General features: G+C 45.3%; 1 protein-coding gene and 1 long non-coding RNA gene across 2 annotated transcripts in view; one reads left to right on the top strand and one right to left on the bottom strand.

Moving 5' to 3' along the window:
- Clnk (cytokine dependent hematopoietic cell linker) overlaps positions 1-17,640 on the bottom strand; it is a 159,939-nt gene that overhangs the window by 103,626 nt on the left and 38,673 nt on the right. The window lies entirely within an intron of this gene.
- LOC134471401 (uncharacterized) lies at positions 1,002-8,908 on the top strand. The gene is made up of 3 exons (XR_010040865.1): positions 1,002-1,640; positions 2,525-2,698; positions 6,145-8,908. It is a non-coding gene; the product is annotated as an uncharacterized LOC134471401 (long non-coding RNA).

The following is a 17,640-nucleotide window of genomic DNA, read 5'->3' as shown; positions in this document are numbered from 1 at the left end:
TATCTGTGTTCCATGCCGCCGGAACCTGAGATCAGTTAGTCGGCTGGTGTTTCTGTGGCAGGTAGGTGAGCTCCCTGGAACTGAGAGCTGTAATCCGTGCTTACAATGCCCAACCATCTCCAAAGGCAATCACGGGAGTCTTTTCATGCTAAATTAGAGCTAAGCATAGCGATCTGTTAGGAAAATAAACTCACTCTGGTTTCAGGAGTTTGTGCTTTTAAATCAGCCAGACTCCTTGAACTGTTGCCAGCAGGCCAGGAACAGACATCAATAGGAGACAGATGGAATCTTTGGGATTGGGTTTTGGCAATAATGTTGTGGTCAATATCTTGTCGAAAATAAAATTAAATGTTATGAGCTACCAGCCCCCTCTGAGCACCTTAGCCACTCTATGTGCAAAAGGACCCCATTAATTGGTCACTAAGCTCTGCTTCTGCAGGGCACTAGCAAGTGTGTGTGTGTGTGTGTGTGTGTGTGTGTGTGTGTGTGTGTGTGCTGGAGAGAAAGAAAGGGAAGAGAACTTTCAGTAATGTGAACTGATCTATGTGGTTCTCAAAAAACACAGCAACAAATAAGGTATTTAGCATGGTGTACAATATGATCTATGTATGGAATCTGCTTTTTTTTTCCTAAAAAGAAAAAAGTAATAGAGAAAAAGGTTAGTTGGAGAGTATCAATAATTAATGAATTGCGCACTGCTGTCTTAAGTATGCCTCCCACCTGGTGGAGCTGCTCTTTATTTTCATTTGCAACGAAGAACCTGGGGGTAGGAGGGAAATCTTCTGCCCTAAACACAGGGTGGCACCTGACAGCTACGGCCAGAGGTTCCCCTGTGCGTGCGGCTCGAGGCCTAGGATTCTTTCTACAATGTCTGTTTCTGTATTCACTGGGGGATTCTCAATGACATTGAAAGCCAGAGATGCCACAGTGATCCGATTTTTTTCTTACGAGAATGTGAGTCATCTGTAGCCGGAGCAGTCTTCCCTTCCCCTGATTCTCATAGCCAAGGGAGAAATCCTTGGTGCAAAGAAAAAAATGTTATGAGGCTGGGTCTGTGGTTCCACAGACGGAAATAAAGAATGTTAACTCATGCTTTTTGTGGAGTAAATTCCTGGGTTCCTGGCTCTCATTGTGGAAAAGGAATTTTCAGGATGCACTGGTGGAAATGACACAAAAAGCGTTTATTAGAGATTTTTAGGACACACTGAGGCTTGGAGTGTGGGTGCTCAGAGAAAATGCACAGTAGGAGCTGGAGCTGGTGGGTATTAGGGTCCTCGAGGTGGAATCTGGAGTGTGCATTGTAGCTGTGTCAGGTCACAAACGCATCTACATGTATGTAGGGTTGAGCCTTGCTGCTGCTCCCTGAGAGTGAAGGGATCGCACTGTACAGATGAAAAGAACAGATTCACAGCCTTACTGTCAAAGCAGTTTTAAGGATTTTTTTTTTTTTTTCTTGAGGGAGTTTCCTTGAAGAAAATGAAAAAGAAGATCTGAGTGGCCTTTGTGACTTGGAGCTGCAGTTTTGGGACCATGCTTCTCATGCTTCTCATCTTACACTCATTCCCCTTTCCTCAGACACTTCAGGACTCAGTGTGAAGATGAGAAAGTGAACCTCCAGCCTCAGGAACCGAAGCAGCCAGGTCAGTCTATCGGGCAGGCGCCACAACAGTCCCCACCCCAAGCTGCACTGCTTCACTAGGAGCTTGTCCCTTCCACCTTTCCAGCAGTGTTTTGGCCACCAGAATATCCTTGTCAGCAGCGATGCTACAGGTGCATCCACTATGACTCCCCTTGGCTGGCTGGCAATGGTGTGGCTTTTATCTGAGGATGCTCAGTGAGGCTCTCTCTAGCCTTGCTGGGAGAGGTTCCTCCCTTGAATTTTACAGTAAAGGCACCACTCGCTCTGCTGATGCACACAGCATCTTGTGCCTGTGATGTTTTTTGCCCAGGCTGCAGGCTCACACATTCTTCAGTGGATCACTTTTTCCTCATCATCTCATTTAGTGCATCCTGCTTGCCAGTCCCTATTTGATGGCCTCTGCCATTCCTAATGCTTCTCACAACTTGTCATATCGTAACTTCCAGCTTGCTGTCCTATCTGTGCCTTGGGACAAACAGAGGGTTCCCCTGGAGGGGGCAGGATGAGGGCAGTGCCTCTGGAACCCAGAAGATTCTTAGGGTGGGGACTGTGTCTTTTTTGGCTTCTAAATCCCAGTCCCCTGCACAGTTATTGGTGTGGCAGTTGATAGTATTAAATGTTGATAGGAATGGACCTATAGATTTACAACTCAGTCAGAAAGCTAAGTGCTAAGGAGGATTTTCCACCATGGGGCCTGTTGGTTCTTCTTTAATTTAAAACAAACTTGGATGGAGTTGTTGACAGAAATCTGAGCCCTGTCTAACTCCAACTGGAGCCAGTTAAGCCCTATCCATGTTGCCACTGGCACTTCTAGTCCTGGGCTTCATTCTGTGTTTAGATTCCCTAAATCAGTGTCAGCTTCATTACTGTTCTCTCCTCCACAAGATGAAGTTAGAACAGCCGTGTCAAGGAAAGGAACACGCAGGTGTTGGAAAGGGAGGGATCCCACTTTCCAAAGGAAGGCTGCAGATGAGTTTCTCCGTGAACTTTCCTCATAAGCTCGGAACAATTTTCCACCCGTGGCCTATTGTCCCATGACTGGATGCTGGGGCTCCCCAGGTAAGAGATGAACAATTCTAAGGGTAACTGAACACTTCACACATTTTCACAGTGGATCAGCACTGAGCCATTCAGCACAGGTAGTTCAGTGCTTGAGATGCTGAGAAAATGTATGCTAGTAAATGGTTCTCAAATCACTCTCTCATCTGAGCAAATAGAGCTTGGTATTAGCAGTCCAGGGGATAAAAGCAAGTAGTTTGGGAACAATGGCTGCTTGAAGACTGGGAGGAGGAAGCTTTTGTTGGAAATTTGAGTCCTTAAAACCTAGGTACCAGAGATTTAAAGGAGCACAAAGCACTTAATTTTCTTTGAACTTTCTATCCTTTTATTTGGTAAATGCTATGTTAGATTGTTAGTGTCATGGTCAGGTGGTAACCAGTAGTGTTCCTATTATACAGATTGGAGAAATGGAGTTTTATGGTCACATAGTTTTAAAAGGGCAGGGATGGGTGGAACATCACATTTCAAGCTGTTTACTTCAAATTAGTACACGTTTTGTTTTCTCCATTATTAAGTATCTAAAGATGTAAAATAAATATCCTCCTTTGAGAGCTTTCAGTTCATGTGGAGACTGGTGACAAGAGCTCACAGGCAATGGTACTAAATGCACGAGGGAGCCTTAACCGAGGAAAGAGAGTCTTGGGAAGACCTTGATTGAAATATTACGGGGCAGGGAGAGTTTTCCACACCAGAGCAGGGATGTCTGTAGCACACTGACTTGAGTTTCTTACCAGTTCTTTATGGACAAAGACTTGGCTTTTGTATCAAGCCCATTGCCACGATTTGGTAGAAAGAATGTACTATCAATGCACATGAAGTATATGCTGTAGAATCCACCCACTTTAAGTATGTAATTCAATAATTTTTATTATGTAACTCTTTTAATCTGTTCGGGTTCTTGTAAAAGAATCCCATAGATTAGACCCTTATACAACATTTATTTCTTACAATTCTGGAAGCTAGAAGTCAAAGGTCAGGGTGCCAGGGTGCTCAGGTTTGTGGCTCGGGCCCCTCCCTGTTCCACATTCAGCTGTTCTCTCACTGTGTCTTGAGGTGGCAGAGGGAGCAAGTCCTGGTTCCTCCACCTCCCTTTATTAGGGAGCAATTCAGCATAGGGGCTTTATCTCCACGACTCCTACCAACCCAGCGGCCTCCCTAAAGTTCTTACCTCCAAATGCCATCACATTAGGGTCAGGACTTGCTATGGGTTGAATGTTTGCATACCTCCAACATTCATGTCACAAGGTAATTTTCAGTATGATAGTATAAAGAGATAGGGATTTCGGGTCGTGATTAGGGCTGCAGGGCTCTGCAGTCATGAATGGATCTGTCCCCTTACAAAAAGAGCTGGAGGTCACGAGCAGGTCCCTTTTAGCTTTCTGTCTCTTCCATCATATGAGGATGAAGCACTCAAGGTACTGTCTTGGTAGCAAACACCTTTTCCTCACCAGATAGAGCCTGAAACACCCTGAGAGAGGACTGCCAACCTTCAGTACCACGGGGAAGGAATTTCTGCTCTTTATACTTTATCTGGCTTGGGCATGTTGTTGTATAGCCTTACAAATGAACTAAGCAGCGCCATATGATCTTGTGGGCACAGATGTATTTAGTACATGACAGAGAATTATACCTCAGTATAGATGTTAAAATATCAACAAAAATCGATACAATATACAGCTCTTATTCCAAAAAGTGAAGCTTCTTTTACTGAATTAACTCTGATTGGAACCCAGAATTCTTGGCTTAAAAGTATTCCTAACATGTTTAGGGATTTTCTAAAAAGAGTTTTAATGCATTTTTTTCTGACAGAGTTAGGGAATTTTAGATAGGGTTAAAGGATAAATAGGATTTAGAAGATGGAAAAGCAGAGGAACGGCCTTCTTAAGAGAATTTCATTTAGTAAAGCTTTGGTCATTTTTCTTTCAATAAATATTTGCTCAGTGTCCTTGGTAATATAACATGGCAGACAGGATAAGTGTCCTGGGGTCTGATTGCCTGGGTGCTAATGCAGCCCCCACCTTGCAGTTCTATGGATTCAGGTAATGTCAGTACACATTTCCAGCCCCAGGTGCCCTGGCTGTAAATCAGCTGTGTCTCAGTCACTTTCTCAATGCTCAGACCCAATGTCCAACAGTCACAACTTCTAAGTTCAGGAGGAGAGGTTGACTTTGGTCCATGATTTTAGCCCGTGACTGATTCCAAGACAGGATGGGATGGCAGAGGGGTGTGACAGGAGAGCTGCTCAAGTGGTGGCAGACAGAAGCAGGGAAGTAACAGGAGGAGCTGGGAGAGAGAGAAACCCTTCCAGGCCAGGTTTGTCGAGACTTTCTGGTCCCTAACAGCCGCCAGCCACAGTGGCTCTATCCAGTCACCTTATGGAAGCCCCGTGGTGAATACTTGAGGCTCAAGTGTGGTGCCAGCTTTTGCTTTACTGCATACTTGCAAAAGTCTACATAGACCAAATAAGTGGGTTCCCAACACCTTGTAATATTTAAATACTCTCAAATATCTGAGAGTAAGGTATACAGGTGATACACAGCACTTAAAAAGTTTGTGATCTGTTCTATGGACTCATAATTTGGAGGAGGAAATAGGCAAATAAATAAGCAGTTTCAGTTTAATGTTAGAGTGCTCCAGTGCTGGAAAATACCATTGCAACAGAAGGGAAATCCAATGCCAGAAAGCCTATGTGGGCCTACGTGTCAGACTGCTGCTGTCTTGTCTTAAAGGATAAGAAGGATAGGGAAGAGGAGAAGGGAGTGAGCTGAATGTCACAGGTAGTAAGGCACGTGCTTCATGCAAAACGGTGAAAGGCTAGAGACATGGATTCCAGTGAGGTGAGAATGTCCCAGTGATTACACACCCAGAATTTCGGAGCATTTTCTGTTTCTCCTGCACAGTTCTAACCTTACCCAAAGTTTGCTGTGGACTATCTCTCTTTTATAATTATTTTCACATTGCTGTAGGGTACTGATAGTCTTTGGAAACAAAAGACACATTTTACTTAGAGTATTCTGTTTTTAGTAATGGTATTTATAAAACCCATCCAAATTTCTTTAGCTTCAAAGAGTGTGTTTGTATAAAATTAAATGAATGCTGCCTGTGAGGTCCTGGTTTTTTTGTTTTTTTTTTTTTTTTTTATTCTTCCCTAAAAAGGAAATGATTGTAAACAATCCAGGGCATAAGAGCTGGAGGGACATCAGTAGATGTTGAAACAGGTAAACAAGAATGTTAGGTTGGACTCTAATCTTAAAATATATTAAACAAGAGAGAGAGAGAGAGAGAGAGAGAGAGAGAGAGAGAGAGAGAGAGAGAGAGAGAGAAGAGAGAGAGAGAGAGACAGGGAGACAGAGAGACAGAGACAGAGACAGAGAGACAGAGAATATAAGAGAATTTGCTTCTTAGATTGTTTTGTTGTGAAACAACCCATTTTTTTTCTTCCACAGCATATGGAGGAATGCACCCTGTGAAATGGTGACTGTACCCAAACTGTCTATTTTATGATCAAGAAAAAACAGAAGAGGACTGACCATCAGCATCTCCAAGCTCTCCAATGGAAGCACAGGTTTCCTTGGTTCTATTTCATTGACACAGGACCAAAGGTCTTTCCAAGATGAACCAGCTAACAGAGATATATGGGGCCATGAGCCAGTAACATTCATGGTAGTAACTGAACACCCACTCATCTCTCATGCCCGAGGCCCCACCACACCAGAACACAGTAGCACTGTGCTCTGAGATACCTTTGATGCCTGTGGGTCTGGGAAGCCACCGGAACTATGAAGAGGTGCTGGGAAGTGACAGCTTCTGGGGATTGTGATCAGAAGGAAAGTCTGATCACAACAATGCTGACCCTGCCTGACTCCACTTTGCATGAGCCAGTTAACATGTGAAGGGACAGTGAGGCCTATGTGAAAGGCTGGTCGCATGTCTCTGCATCTGCACTGAGCTGGGTCCTCTTGGCTTGCCTCTCCATTTCTGAGAGGACAGCTTTCTGTAGATCTAGTGAGATCAGAGCTGGAGATGAAGAGAACCCTACAGTTACTTCACTAAGTATTTGAGTGTGTGTGTGTGTGTGTGTGTGTGTGTGTGTGTGTATGTGTGTGTGTCTGTGCACATCTATGTGAAATAGAGGATTAGGGACAGAGATAGACAAGAGACAGAGACAGAGAGAGACAGGCTTAAACTAAACCTCCTCTTTTGTTGACTTTATTGTATGTCTGCTATGGATTTGAGCCCCCTCTGGGGGTAGCATAGGGAGGGGTGGGGACTGTCGGGACATTTCCTCCAGGACCAGGACCTGAAGCCAACACTGCAACCTATTGTGCCGGTACGTTCATTTCAGCTGCTCTTTGAATCTGAGCCTTGTGACGAGCTTGGGTATCTTGCTGCTCTTCAGCCATTGGCTCAGAATGCTTCCCTCACCTGTCCACTCTGGTCGTCCAGTGGAGGTCTTCCTGCTCCTGGAGCTCATATCCTAGAGAGCAACGATGCAGTCGCCAGTCCTCTCGGCACAGCTCTGCCTCCCTGCAGGTGCAGAATGTCCCTAGAGAGCCCTGCGTCTCCATTTCCACATCTGCCAAATGAGGGCTTCTCTGAGGACGTTTCTTGGCTCCAACAGGCGTGGGTTTTGGCCAGGCAGCTCCTGTCCCACCCACTCCGGCTTTGCTTTACCCTTTATTCCCTGTTGTTTTCTTGCCGTGGCTCGCCCCAGCCCATCTTCTTTCTGCTGGTTCCTTGAGGTATACTTTCTTCATTCACACCAAGTTCTTTCTTTCCTCTAGAGATAACTAGAGAAACTCAGATCCCTCCTATAGTTCCTTGTTCCTTTCTTTTCTAAAATGGGTTTTATGTTTATAGAATATCTTTTACTATAAAATTAATATATAGATGTTAGAGAATATTGAGAAAATAAGAACCAAAAAAAAAGCGCCAAAAACTCAAAAGCACTCACTGCATAAGCTGATGTATTTTGGTTCTTAGGACACCCAGGACTTTCTGCAGGGTGAGGCCCCGGCAGCTCTCCCCATGACTCCCACACTCGGCCCTGCCTTTGAGACTCTGGGGCAGCCCCTCCCTAAGTCACTTGCCTGAGAACTCAGGTCTCCAGCTCTGCCACTAAGGGGATTGATGTGGGCATCAGCAGGATTACCAGACAGGAGGTGGACTTAAGCAGCCCACCAGCTTTCTCTCTGCACCTGCCCCTCCTGCCTCCTCCCTTCTGTTTCCAGAAAGCAACCTACAGGGATTTGCAAATTGTGTATCTGTTTATGTTGATCCTACGTCTGAAAACTTTGTATGTTTTACCGATGGTCCGGGAAACAGTACCACAAAAACCTACCAGATTTGACCTTTGACTTCTCTGAGAGTGAGAGCCTCCCTCTTCCCCATCCCAAGGTCCCAAGCTCTGCCATGCCAGCCTTTCCACCTGCGGAGGTCTGCTCTTCCCTCAGACTCAAGCTTTCTCCATTTGTGTCCCTTCAGTGGGAAGTTTGATTTTTTTCCTTGCTAGTTTTCCAGTCGTTCTTTAGATTTTAACTCAAGACTGTATTCCAACTCAAACACAATCAATGCCCTTTCCTAAGACACTCCTGAACTGAGGATACTTTGCAAATATTTATTTGTTTGACAATTTTCTTTTCCTCTCTTTGCATGAATTCAAAACTTGGAAAAGGCAGTTTCTCTGTTGCTCTCTAGGATATGACAGCAGCCAAAATGACACTGGGAACAGAGACTGGCGCAGAGCTGAGCTGTCCTGAGAGAGAGAGGATGGTGGTTCATCTAAGACACACATGTGAGTCAGCTGATGTCTATGCCTCCTCAGAACCCTAAGTGAACACAGACCTATAGGGATTGGGGGACACTGACATCTTCTGGGGCTGCAGCAGGGTACACTTATTTCTAGGGAACTTTGGCCCAGGTGCAGTGTACTTAACAGACCTTAAATAGTTTGCATATGTCCCCAGGAAGGGACCAGCCAGGCCAGTATCATGTAAGCCCATACAGTTTTCAAGACAACATTTTCCAAACTATAGAGCTCTTGGAGACAGGAAACATTATGTGGGGGACCTAGGTCAGTGGTCATGGAGCTGGCTGGTCATGGGGAAAAGTTTTCATATGGGGAGTCACTGTCTCTCAAGATGTAAGAATTAGAGCCCTATGAGAGAGGCTTTTTCAAAGCCTCATAAATATTTCACAAATCTTTGAAAATAAAGTAATAATAATAGGCCCCATGCAGGGTTTCTGATGCTGTCAGCCAAAGCCAGCTCACATGTGGTGTTGGAGAAAGTGCCCTCTAGCCCTCTGGGACCCGGGGAGCAGGAATGTGTGCAAAACTGAGGACCCTGAAGGGGCAAAGCAGAGAACAGCCCCACTGTGCTCCTGCGCCAGGAACCTGGGAGATTCCTAGGAGCATGCCTTAGCTGTATAGATGCAAAGCTCTAAATGTTAACATCAGAATTAAAGTGGGTTTGCCTTTCTTTTGTTGTGCTCCCAAGCCTGCTGGTTTCTTCCCGACAAAGCTTTGCCTTTATGCAGTGTTGCATGGTGGAGAATTTGCAAGGGTCATGTTCACCTACATGGGACTCTGACCATAGTGTGATGTAAGCGAGGGCACAGTCTCCAGGCTGGGGTCCAGCTGACACCTGTCAAACCAGAAGCCCAGGAGTATTTCTACCTTTTCTTCTTGTTCTCTGTCAATTGCTGAGCTGGGCTGTGGATTCAAAAGTTATGGAGATGCTGTCTCCAAAAAGGCTATGAATAAAAGGAGAAGGCAGTGAATGAATGTGCTACGGTGATAATGAATGGAAGAGGAGCCCACACCAGTTTCCTTTCCCACTCTCGCAACCTGTGTGTTCTTCGTTCCCATTCATTCACTGATATTTATTCACTCAGAACCCTGTGCCTGTGGTGGGTTAACTAACGGTCAGTGTAAGTGTGAACACTCAGCTGTAATGAGTCAGTGTGATTCTGGGGCTGGAGGACCCTCCTGAGGATGGTGGCCAACAGCTTAAAAGGAGGCCAAGACAGGAAGAGTGTATGCTGACTTTCCTTCAGAAGCTTACTGTGGCTGCTTTTCCTGACATGAGCTCGGCTGTTTCATCAGAGGAGCTCAGGTCCTTGCTGTCTCTGGGCAGCTGCTGTTCTATTCGGAGGAGTTTTGATTTTCTCCTTGAGCATTGCTTCCACTTCCTGGCTCCAGTGCAGACCCCTTTGCCTGCTGCCAAAAACCTTGCACCCTGTTGGTGCAGACTTTCGAGCTTCCTCCATATCCGCTGTCTATGTTGATTACACTTTGCTTCTTCCTGGTGCAGATCCTTGACGCGGACTTGTGGAGGAGATTGTTATGGGCTCTAGGCCTCTCGGTGGACTCGTGGGGGACATTTCTGTGAGGTCCAGGACTGTGGCTGGATTCTTTGGGACTGCAGCATGAACATATCTCTTGCAGTCTTCTGTATGTGACTATTTGAATGAATTTTATAAGATACTCCTATAAATTATGTGTCCCATATTAAATCTGTTCTCTTGCAAATCCTGACTAAACTGTACCCTTCTTTAGTGCTTATACAAATAAGCCATTGTTCATGGGGTGCCTCCACTGAGTGGGCCAGCCACTGTTTGGGTACAGTGCTGCGTGTGCCACTGTGAGTGACCCCATAGGATCAGAAAGCAGAATTGAGGATGGTGTTTATCTAAGGTACCAGGTCATTTGTCTCCATGCTTGTTTGCTGACTGAATGAGCAAGTGGAGGGACAAATAAAGGCTGTCGCAAAAATGGGATCAAAATACACAGCAGACGCTGAAGTTTTAAAAAAAGTTACGATGGAAAACATGCTGCCATTAAATTTCCTCAAAACAGCCCCCTACTTGGAAACATGGATCCTATAGATCCTGTTGCTTTCAGCAGTTCTCAAAGTCCTCTTTCATGAGCGTTTTTACACAGTATAATAAGGATACACAGAGAGTGCTGCTACCCAGTGTCACCCAGGGGCGAGGAGGGCTTATAAAAGTGTCACTGTGTCTTCATCCACCTCAGTCACCACACTTGGCACAGTGCAGCTTCTGGCTCCTCTCCAAAGTCAAAATGACCATAAATAGCTAGCACCAAGAAATCAACTGATAACAAATGTTGGCAAGGCTGCAGGAAAAAAGGAACACTTCTGCACTGTTGGTGGGAGTGTAGAATGGTGCAGCCACTATGGAAATCAGTATGGAGGTGTCTCCGAAGACTAGGATTGGAAGTTCCATTCAACCCAGATATTCCCCTCCTGGGTATTTTCCCAGAAAAACTGAAAAGATCATGTAACAGTGATATATGTGTACCCATGTTCATAGCAGCACACTTTCTAATAGCTAAATCTTGGATATAACCAAAATGCCCATCAACCACAGAGTGGATGAAAAAGATGTGGTAATTCTATACCATGGAATATTACTCAGCTATGAAAAGGATGATCTTGAGGCCTTCATAGGTAAATGGAAGCAACCTGAGACTATCCCCATAAGTGAAATAAATAAGAATCATATTTATAAATACCACATTGTGTCTCTAGTGTAAAAAGTAATAACTGTAGGAGTAATTAAACCTAAAATATGTAATTGCTACTATAAAAAAGAGATGGAAATAAAGTGCTCTAAAGGATATACCTGCATGTATGTTTAAGTGTGTAGGATTGATATCCATTTTACTAAGTTTTTGTTGATCATTGAGCAGAACTGTTTGCAGTCTCACTGTTTGAATGTCCACTTTTTATGCTTTAATTTTGTAACTTGAACATTTCTAAGATGACAATATGTAGCTTATCCAATAGTGATTTCTTATTGTTTTTTAAAATCTGTATTACTTCTACCTTTTTTCTGTTTTGCTTTTTTTTTCCTCTTTAAATAAAATTTTAAAAAACAACCATAAAAGATAAATGTTTTGAATCAGTTCCGGATACCAGAGGCAGCTATGACCACGCAACTAAGGACACGCAGGTAAAAGAACTTGCAGGGCTGCTGCGGAGATTAGATTGCGGAGAACAACGGGATGAGTGTGCCTGAGCCAGGGAGGGTATATGCCTTTTGCTGCAGCGAACTTTTTAAATTTAAAACATTCACTGTATTTTTGTTCATATCTCATTGTAAAGGAGAAACACAAGAGAAGGGAGCCTTCTACCCCACCCCACCTCACCTATAGCCACAGGACAGCAGTGGTGCCAATATCAGCAGCGCTGCTTCAGGGAGCCAGCATGTGCTGATCTACCGGAAGAGAGGAGTTTCTCTTTTTGTCTTCCAGTTCCCTCCTGCTCCTCCTGATGTCCAGCTAACTTAGGGTCAACAAGATGAGGTCAGCCCTGAAGAACTCCACAGGATAAAAGCGAAGGCTGAATGACCCTTGCCCAGCGTGTATTGATTGAAAAGCATTTCCAGCTGCTGAAGGCCTGCATCCTCTCATGCAAGGCCAGGCACTCCAGCTCCTTCCTCAGGAAGTCATTTAACTGTGCTCTGTTCTGGGATGGGCAACACTGGGCAAGCAGAAGGCTGAAATCCAAAGACAAGTGGGAGAGGAGACACGGTCCCTGCCCCGTGCTCAGACGAAGGAAAAGGAAGTGAAATGGCAGGGGAGGAAAGGTCACAATCACAGAGAGGTTCATTTTTTAGATTATTGTGTGGTCTGATAACAAGATGAGAACATGTTTAGATAGAGAAACGTGATAGAAAGATAGATGATGCATAGGTAGATCTAGATTTAAATAGCTATGCAATAGGCACTTGGAATACAGGAAATAATTTTTTAACATTACACAACAATTTCAGCCACCGTTAATTGAATATCTACCATTAATTCAGAACCACTGCGTAAGTAAGTGGAACATAGGTGCTCTGGTTTATATGTGAAGTGTCCCCGAAAGGCTTCTTAGGTTTGGAACATGATTGGATCACAGGGATGTTAGAATTATGAGTGCATTTGTTCACTGATGATTTCATACTGAGTGGCTGTTGGGAGGCAGGGCCTGGTTGGAAGCAGATCGTGGGGGTATGGCCAGGACAAGTGTGTCTCCTTCCCAGAATCCTCTCTTCTCTCCCTGCTGTGTGGGCACCACCAAGGACACAGCTTCCTTCTGCAGCAACAGTGGCAGACCCTTCCGCCATCCCGTTTCTGCATTTGAGCTGGTTGACACTGCACTGGAACTTCCAAACCGTGAGCCAAAATAAGCCTTTCCACCTTTCCATTGTGGGTGTTTGGTGCTGCATCTCAGGGATGAGACAGTGACTAAAACAACACAGGAGAGGAGAAGACTAGGCCATGAAAGGGAAGAAATTGTTTTTTTTAATATGCCAGGCAATTAGAAAGCTATTTATCTCCTTTCATTCGCAAAAGCAGCTCTGTGACATAGGACTTATTTCTACTTTGTGGTGAAACTCAGCTAAGAGGATTGTCCCTGGGATGTCACACAGCTAGTAGAGGATGGCGCAAGGACTCAGATATGTCCTCTTCTGAGGTCTGTCTCTTTACACAAGGCTCCAGTCTCTTGTTCTGAGCAGAAGCCTCAAGAAGGAAGTTATCTGATGTGTGGTTGAGTTACAGTAGCAAGTGGTGGCTGACACACAAACAGCTTTTGTATAGAGTGACCACCTACCATCTCTAATTTCATTCCTGCCAAGCATCCAAAAATTAAAATATCTGAAATGCAGCTTTTTATTTCAAGGGACTGTCTCTTTACCCTTCCTTGGTTCTGTGAGAATCACTTTCTTTTACTTATTTGTGCAGTGCACAAGGCCAGGAACCTTCTTTAGCCACCTATCACTCCTGAGCAGTTCTTAACCAAGCCTGGAAGATTTCCCTCTTGTTTTAGTTTATTTTATGTTGCAAACAGAGTACCTGAGACTGGATAATGTATAAAGAAAAAAGGTTTGTTTGGCTCACTAGCACTAGCCACCTGGTGCTGGTGTGTTGCATGGGCCTTCTCTCTGTGTCAAAACATGGTGATGGTCAGTTATATGGCAAGAGGATGGGAGAGAGAGAGAGAGAGAGACACACAGAGATAGAGACAGAGACAGAGACAGACAGAATATGGCCAGAGAAGGAGAAAGAGCAAGAGGCCAGGCTTTCATTGCTACTCACTTTCTTGGGAAATAATCTCCTGTTTCAAGACCTCAGCCCCTCTGTGAGACCAACACTAACTCCTCTGACTCCATCACCTTTCCGTAGGCCTCAACTCCTGAGCATTCATCACCACCTCACAATACAGGTGCTCTGGAACCAGTCTTCTTCCACATGTGTCTTTGGGGACAAACCAGTCCCCATCATAGCATCTCCAGTCACCTCTGTCCGGTAGCACCTGTCTAACCTCTCCAAGACCTCAAAGCATGGTTTTAATTCCTGTTGATATTTAGGACAACCCATGACAGCAAAATCAGAGCTCCTGATTTTGAGAGGCAGCGTATGTCACCAGTGCAATGTCCCATGGGTGGAACTGCTACAGAGTGATGGGCTAGCTCTTGGTCTTGCTGCTTCCTCTCTCCAGCCAAGGGTTGCTTCTCAAAGGTGCTGAGCTCAGAGGAAGACAGAGACAACAGGAAGAGAGAGGACACTGGGCAGAGGCAGAGGGAAGAAGTCTGAATATTGACCCTGAAAAAGTAGCCCGCAGGAAGCTTCAGATACCAGAGAAAAGAGGCGGGTGGTCACACTAGGTGATGTCCCCCATGTTAGTGCTGGATCACTGGGCTGCTTGGGGAGCCCACGGTTTCCTGCCCAGCTTGCTGTGTGTGCTCAGCGCTTTGTCTTCTGGGATGCAGTTGGAGTTAATTAGCTCTATTTACTGCATTTACCTGTCATTTCCCTTGCGAGTCAGGCTTCACGCTTCCTGCTTCTCTGTGGCTGATCTCAGGAAGCAGTAATGACCCGCAGCCTGGAGTCTGCCTACTGGGCGTTCTCAGTGCTAATTACTCGGAGTCCTCTCAGCACTTCTGCATCTCCAGCTTTCCCACTTAAGCTTTGGTTGTTTGAAATACCTGCCACTGCTGGCCTTCTGAAGCTTTCATCCTTCACTCCCAGGCGGACCTCCTGGGGAACAAGACTTTCCTTTTCTCGGTGCACTCTGAGCTAAGTGAAAGTCATTTGAGAGAAGGATCGGTGACTGTCATTGCTGGAAGGATCTTTGGTAAATGTGCAGTTGGGATGTTTGTTGTCTTTAGGAGAGAAACTGAAGCCCAAAAGAGAGGAGGGGCCTAGTACTGTTGCATGGATCCCTAGCTGGGAAGTGGGTGGGGCCTGACTCCAAATCTGGAGAAATTTCCATACATTGGCCCATGAGTTGTTGCTCCTTTCAAGAGCGATGGTCCAGTGCATCTTCTTCCAATCAGGTTTCTAGATTGATAGTGTTTTTACTAACTGAAGCTCCATCTGACTCTCATTCCTTTTTCTTACAAAGGTTTAGTAAGATACATTGAATGCTATAACAGATTCTTCAGGAACCACCAGGCTACTTGTCTCTGTTGATTTACCTTCTCTGGACACATCAGATAATGCAGTCCTGTAACACGTGGTCTTAGGTGTCTGGCTTCTGCGTCATGGTTTGGAGGTTTGTGATGTTGTGGCATGTGTCATATTAGTCCATTAATTTTTATTGCTAAATCCTTTTAGTGTTAGGACTGAAGAAACAGACATCCTGGCTGCAGCCTGGCAGCAGGCAGCATGTCTCTGCCCCTGCAGGGGCTGCCATGTGGAGTGGGACCAGGGCGCCCCAAGGCAGATGGCAAAGGCTGCTGAGGGAGCAAGAGGGGCAGCAAATGAGCAGCGCTGTATCATCTTGAGTCCGTCCTCTAGATTCCCTCTTCAGGCAACATTTCTTTCTAATTCTAAACTATCACACAAGGGCTTTTAGTAGACATTTGCTGCTGGCTGGAGACCCCTGTACTTCCCTGCCTTTTCCATCCTCCTTGCAGTCAGGCAGCACTTTGCAGCTTGTTCCGGACACAGGAATACCAGCAAAGAAATCACCTGGCCCCTCAGCTGCTCCCCACCAGCCTCAGAGACCCGCTGCAGGCAGTGGAGCTCCCAGATGCAAGATGGAAGCTCAGCATCATTGCAGAGAAGGAATCTGCACTGGAGAAGTGCAGGGCTCCTGAGATTTGTGCCATCAAAGTCACGACCCTTTATGTGTTAAGCAATTGGTTCCTATGTGTTTTGTGAGTGTAAAGGATGAACAAACTCTTACTTCAGATATTTGGAGGCAAAACAGCATGATGGATGTGTCCTGCCTGATTCCAGGGCCCACAGCTCCTGGGACATGCCTTTATGCTGCTGCCCACCATCTTGCATGTCCCTTAAACCTACATAGCACTGAATGACGCAATCAGAGAATTGCAGCTGGAAGGGGCTCAGGGTTACAGGGCCTAATTTCCTCCTTTTACCCAACTCTGAATGCAAGCCAGTGGCGGGTCCCACTGGTCTCCTGAATGGATGCTCTGACTGCCCCTTGCTTCTCACACTACTTCCACCCCTACGGGAGGAGTTTGTGCCCATTGATGCTTGCTAAGACATTACCTTCAGGCACTCCTCTCTTTTCCAGTGTGACAACTGTTGGTCTCTGGTGAGGAATTGTGATGACCGGGGAGAACTTTTCACTACTACCTGCGGTTGATGTTGAAGGTGTGGAGCAATTTGCAGAAATCTAGATGATTTTGAAGATGAAAGGGAGGACTTTGAATAATTCCTCAGGGAGGACAGTGTGAATTTGAGCTGTCTGGGACATGTGGTCACCCTAATCAGGCAGCTTTGTAGAAAAGCAGATGGCACAATGAAATGGGGACTTTGAATCTGGCTGGGCTTCAGGAGTCCAGACATGAGTATTTGTGATTCACTTTATCAATGGCAGTCTCCATAAACTGGAGCAAACCACTTTGCTTCTTAAGGTTTCAGTTGCTTCTCTTTGAAATGGGAATAATGATGAATGCTCATAGTAATGTGGAAATGCGTGAGAGAGGCGTATTCATTGCAGAGTTGTAATGGTTTTGTTTTTTGTTATCACTATTGGTGTTTAGTAACACTGTGATTACCATTCCCTCCTGAATTAAAGCTGAGCTTCTCTACCTGTGCTTCTTGTTAGAACCATCTGGGAAGATTTATCTAAAAATGCCACTCTAGTTTGCTTGGACTACCATAGCAGAGAATGACAGACTAAGTATCTTATGCCGGAGAAATTTTCCATCTCACATTTTTGATCTTAGAAGACCGAGGTCTCTCTCCTTGACTTATAGCTGGCTGTCCCATCTCTGGGTCTTCCTATGATCTTGTCTCTGTACAACTGTGTCCAGATGTCTTCTTTCTATAAGAATGCCAGTCAAGCAGGGCTAGGGACCACCTCGAAAAACTTCATTTTAAATGATGATCTCTTTGCCAGCTCTATTTCCTAGTACAGTCACATTCAGAGATGCTAAGAATTAGGGCACCAGCATATCAGTTTGGAGAATGTGAAGACCATAACAGACACTTTACTCCTAGAAATGTTGATATTTTCGACACCAAAACTGATCATATTGAGGATTTCAAGAATCTGCATGGCCTGGTGACCTGGAGGTGTTTCTGGCTGATGCAAAGCAGACCTGACATCAAACTCTAGGTCCTTCCTCACACTGCTGGGGCTGTGTGACAGTGTAAGCACTCTACAATGCTTAGGCAGCTGCCCCCTTCTGTGGGTGATAGGAAGTGGACAATAATCAACCAGTAATCCTCCCTCACTGAAGGAAACACTTTCTCAGTTCATGAGGTGAGTGACTGGCCTGAGGGCTTGTGTGTGCAGGGCTGGGTGGGAAGGAGCAGCCCATGGCTCCCCAGACCCCAGGGGAAGGGGACAACTCCATAGCTGTCTTGGTCACCTCTGAGCCTGTTTCCTCATCTGTAAACTGCAGAAAGACCTTCCGTGTCATATAACTCACCAAAGCTGTGAAGAATAAAC

The sequence above is a fragment of the Cavia porcellus genome, unplaced genomic scaffold, assembly GCF_034190915.1.
Source record: "Cavia porcellus strain 051 isolate PalLab524CR breed Dunkin Hartley unplaced genomic scaffold, mCavPor4.1 scaffold_18, whole genome shotgun sequence".
Lineage (NCBI taxonomy): Eukaryota > Metazoa > Chordata > Mammalia > Rodentia > Caviidae > Cavia > Cavia porcellus.
The sequence above is the reverse complement of the archived record's forward strand: the minus strand, read 5'-3'. Positions and strand labels throughout refer to the sequence as shown.